We start from the raw sequence: 5,600 nt of genomic DNA, 5'->3' as shown, positions 1-5,600 counted from the left end.
TCCACTGATCAGATGCCAGAGAATATTTTGGATTTGGGTTTGCTTTTAATAATAGCTCATTATTTCTTAAAAGTCCTGTTTCTCTGAAGTTTAAAGTATGGAAAGTAAACTAGAAGAAAAGTTCTAAGTGAAGTAAACCAAGCACAAAAGGACAAGTATAACATGAGTCCACTGAGGTAAGTTAATTTATATATTTAAAAAGAGAGAGAACAGAAGGAAAGCGCAAAAGGGGCACAGGGAAAAAGCTACTGTCCAGCTAGTATGGCAGGGGCCAGACCAAAACCAGGGGTAAAAATGGTAGCCAACTAAAACGGGGTAGAGGGAGGAAAGGGGGAAAAAAAGATGTGTGTGGGGGAATAGGGCACTGATCCACCTAAGGGGAGGGTATTGTTTGTGTCTCCACAGGGAAAAGGGGACCAGATATAAAGCCACTGCCAGAATAATGCGGTGTGCCGGCAAGAAATGGGGAGCCAGTGGAGGGGCCTTAGGGCTCGGCCCCCATAACAGCTACGTGGACAACTGCCACTCCCCCCAGAAGAATTCACTTGAGGGGAGGGCATTGAAGCTACACCTAGGGGAGATGGACATGTTCGATCAGAGTAAATGGGAGCAAAGAAGGGAGAGGAAGAGAGAGTGGAGCACATCCTGGCCCATCAGGCCTGGAGGACGATATCCCCACTCTAAACAACCAATGGACCGAGTGGACAATAGGACTGATCCCACTATGAGACACACCACCCTTTGGTGGCCCAGAGCCCTAAGGGGGACAAAACTGGAAACTCAGGGTCGGGACTGGCCCAGACTGACCCTGTGACACTGAGGACCCGTGGAAGCAGAGCAGGGAGCCCCCGAGGGAGTACAAAGGACAGACGCTGGGGCTAAAGCACGGTACCCTATTGGACCTGACTGAAGGACACACCCAGAGATTAAAAAAAATCAGACCTTGATCTATTTACATGTTTTTCTTTCTTTAAAATTTTTTTCTTTTAATTAATTTATTCTTCCATGAGTAATCCATTTCCTTTTTTTGTTGTCATAGCTGTGTTCTCACTCATCGCCTATCTTGCTATGAATTGATTTTTGGTGCATATTATTATCTCAACAAATCTATCTATATAAGATAGACTGGATGAATAATCTGGAAGAGAAAACAGTGGGACCAATGCTTCTGGGGGCGACCCGGGAAAGGAGAAGGAGGGGGCAAGGAGGTGGTGCTGACTAACCCAGGGACAGGGGAGTAATAAGTGATGCAAAATCAGTAGCAATGAGGGTGTGAGTGGCCTGGTAGGGATTCAGCAAAGGCAAGGTAACCGAGAGAAATTACTGAAACCCAAATGAAGGCTGAGCATGATAGTGGGACAAGAAGAAAGTAGAAGGAAATAGATGAAAGAACTAGGTGACAAAGGGTATTTATAGAGGCCTAAAGACTGGAGTGTACATATGTAAATATATATATATGAGTGTAGGGAAACAGATCTCTGTGCATGTATTTATAAGTTTAGTATTAAGGCAGCAGATGGACATTGGGCCTCCACTCAAGCACTTACTCAATGCAAGAACATTTTGTTCTATTAAATTGTCTTTCCAGGATGCACACCTTCCTGACACGAGTGCTGAAGAGAAATGTGTGCATAAGCAAATGTGGTGAAGAAATCTGACACTGCCCGGCTATCAAATGATATAGCATCTGGGGTCTTAAAGGCTTGCAGATAAACAAGCGGCCATCTAGCTGAGAAGTATCCAAGCCCATATGGAAGAAGCACACCAGCTTGGCTGACCACGAGGTATAGAAGGGACCAATTTATCAGACATAAAAAAACTAAAAATCCTATCTGTGGGTGCCCACATTCCTGATACGATCATTGAAGACAAACTTGTGCATAAGCAAATGTGGTGAAGAAAGCTGATGGTGTCCAGCTAGCAAAAGATATAGTGTCTGGGATCCTAAGGCTCAAAGATAAACAAGTGGCCATCCGGTTCAGAAGCAACAAAGCCCACATGGAAGAAACACACCAGCCTGTGTTACCATGATCCGTCAAAGGGATCAGGTATCAAGCATCAAGGGGAAAAAATCATATCATTGAAAATGTGGGTGAATGCAGATTGGAGACTCAAAGCCCATTGATAGCCAAAGGGACACCCCTTACTGAAGGGTTATGGGGAGGAGATGAGCCATTCGGGGTGCAGGGTAGCAATTATGAAACATATAACTTTCCTCTAGTTCTAAAATGCTTCCCCCCCACCCCACTATCATACCAATTTTACCTCAGAAATCTGGCTAGACCAGAGGATGTACATATGTAGAGATAACAACTGGAAACAGGGAATCCAAGACAGAAGATCCCTTTAGGACCAGTGGTGAGAGTGGAGATGCCTGGAGGGTGGAGAGAATGTGGGGTAGATAGGGGGATTGATTATAAGAATCTACATATAGCCTCCCCCCTGGGGGGATGGACAGCAGAGAAGAGGGAGGGGGGAGACGTCAGACAGTGTAATATATAACAAAACAATAATAATTTATGAATGATGAATAGTTCGTGAGTAGGGGGAGTGGAGAGGGAGGGGGAAAATGAGCAGCAGATATTAAGGGCTCAAGTAGAATGCAAATGTTTTGAGAATGGTGATGGCCACAAATGTACATGTTCTTGACATAATGGATCTATGTATGGATTGTGATAAGAATTGTTTGAGCCCCCAATAAAATTATTTTTAAAGTCCAAAACGAAAAAAAAATTCTCAATGCATTTATGAATAAATGTAATAAATATATAAATACATAAAATGTTTTTTGTATTTTTGCAGTTGGTAGGTCTTGCTGACTTGATCCTTTTATAAGTAGCTCACATGCTGAAAAAGTGTGAGCGACCCTGCTGTACAACATTGATACAGTCTGCAATAAATCAACCGGCCCTCCATAGGAATGAGAGGAGAAACTTACTGGAAAATCATGTCAAGACCAGGGAAGGGGAGCATCCGTATTTCAAAGGAGGCCCTTGCATTTGTGTTGGTGGGGATGGTGGGTAAATGGGGAGGAGCCATCTCACATCGGCAAGTGATGCTAAACAATAATTGTAGGCAGGCTAAGTGGAGACAAACCCTGATTATCTGTGTCTGGGCAGACACTTTGAATATGTTTCTAGTCAGATGAAACCTCTGGCAGATCCCTCTGGCCACAGATCTAGACTCAAACAACTTTACTCTCATACAGAGATGGTTGTAAACGTGATTATAATAGATCCAAACATGGAATGATATAATTGGAGGGATGCCATCCATCTTGACCAAATATAAATTTGCTCTGAGCTGAAACATTTCTCACTGGGTCTACCACAGAAATTTATTCTCTGGATTTAAAAAATTATTGGTGGTCTTTCCTTTATTACTATTCATTGTTATTTTAATCATTATAGCATTATTATTTTCTTCTTTCTGTTTCATTTTTTTAAACGTTTTATTAGGGGCTCATACAACTCTTATCACAGTCCATACATATACATACATCAATTGTATAAAGCACATCTGTACATTCTTTGCCCTAATCATTTTCTTTTCTTTCTTTTCCCTTTTCTTTTTTTACATTTTATTAGGGACTCATACAACTCTTATCACAATCCATACATATATATACATCAATTGTATAAAGCACATCCATACATTCCCCGCCCCAATCATTCTCAAAGCATTTGCTCTCCACTTAAGCCCTTTGCATCAGGTCCTCTTTTTTTTTCCCCTCCCTCCCCGCTCCCCCCTCCCTCATGTGCCCTTCGTAATTTATACATCGTTATTTTGTCATATCTTGCTCTATCCGGAGTCTCCCTTCCCCCCCTTCTCTGTCGTCCCTCTCCCAGGGAGGAGGTCACAAGTGGATCCCTGTAATCAGTTCCCCCTTTCCAACCCACTCACCCTACGCTCTCCCAGCATAGCCCCTCATACCCTTGGTCCTGAAGGTATCGTCCACCCTGGGTTCCCTGTGCCTCCAGCCCTCATATGTACCAGTGTACAACCTCTGTCCTATCCAGCCCTGCAAGGTAGAATTCGGATCATGGTAGTTGGGGGGAGGAAGCATCCAGGATCTGGGGGGAAGCTGTGCTCTTTGTCGGTACTACCTTGCACCCTGACTGACCCATCTCCTCTCCTAAGCCCCTCTATGAGGGGATTTCCAGTGGCCGACTCTTGGGCCTTGGGTCTCCACTCTGAACTTCCCCCTTCATTCAATGTGGTATATATATATAAATATATATATATACACACACACACATATTCTTTTTTTGCATGATGCCTTATACCTGGTCCCTTTGACACCTCGTGATCACACTGGCTGGTGTGCTTCTTCCATGTGGGCTTTTTTGCTTCTGAGATAGATGGCCGCTTGTTTATCTTCAAGCCTTTAAGACCCCAGACACTATCTCTTTTGATAGCCAGGCACCATCCGCTTTTTTTGTGTGTTTTTTTATTGTTTGTTAGATTTTCCACTTTATGAAGCATAGAAGGAGTGGATACATAGAGAAAATAACATAGAATATTTTATTAGAGATGAGGGGTGGGCAGGGTGAGGGGAATTGAAGAGAAAACAATGAATTTAGGATAAAGAAAGGAGCGACACAAGAACTGATTGTGATGATGTATACACAACTCTTGTAAAAAGCTATTTAACTATGGAAATGTAGGATATGTGAACATTATATCAAAAAGTCTAATTTAAAAAATAACCAAAGTTGTAGAATAGCTGCTATGAATAAAGTTGGAAGAAGTTTTGTTTAGGGGGCATTGAGTTTGTTCATGCTGGAATCTCACTTCAAAACGGATATTAACAATGGTTGCACAACATGAAGAGCATAATTGATGGCACTTAATTATCCATGTTGAATTGGTGAATGTATTTTGTTTATATTACATCTCAATCAAGATATAATTTTATTAATAACAATGACTTCAAGAAAGAAGAAAATGTTATAAGAATGACTGTGGTAATGATTGTACAACACTTCTTGATATGATTAACTATTTTATTTTTAGATGAAAGGCGAATAAAATTTTCCAACAAAACGCCTTAATTACAAAAAATCAAATGTATTTATTTAATGAGAAAATACAATTAATAAACATTAACAACACTGCTCCCAAATACACACAGCAGAACTCTATAGTGACTCACAAAGTGCTCCAAAGCACTTCACATGGCTTGTCAGTTAAACGCAGAGGAGAAAACCACTCATAAATGTGCAACCTGCATGCAAGTGCACAGAACACACAAAAACATTTTATTTTCATTTTCTCAATGGTACTAATCAATCTACAATAAGGAAAAATTCAGAATTATTTTGCAATGCATCCTATAGAATCAACTTTTAATACAAATGATGCCTAACGGGAATATATATAAAAAAAATATATATATATATATTAGCTTTCGTTGTCATAGTTTATATTATATTGGCATTAATACATGCTATTGCTTCGTATATTAACAGAGTTCCTTTTATTTACCTTCATATATCTAGCTTCCAGCTACTAAAACAATTCTGGTTGGCTGGCTACTGGGTACATTAATTCTTTGTGAAAACTGGATGTTTTTAAATTGGTTTTAAACACTGGACAGA

Source organism: Tenrec ecaudatus, chromosome X, assembly GCF_050624435.1.
Source record: "Tenrec ecaudatus isolate mTenEca1 chromosome X, mTenEca1.hap1, whole genome shotgun sequence".
Classification (NCBI taxonomy): Eukaryota; Metazoa; Chordata; class Mammalia; order Afrosoricida; family Tenrecidae; genus Tenrec; species Tenrec ecaudatus.
The sequence above is the reverse complement of the archived record's forward strand: the minus strand, read 5'-3'. Positions refer to the sequence as shown.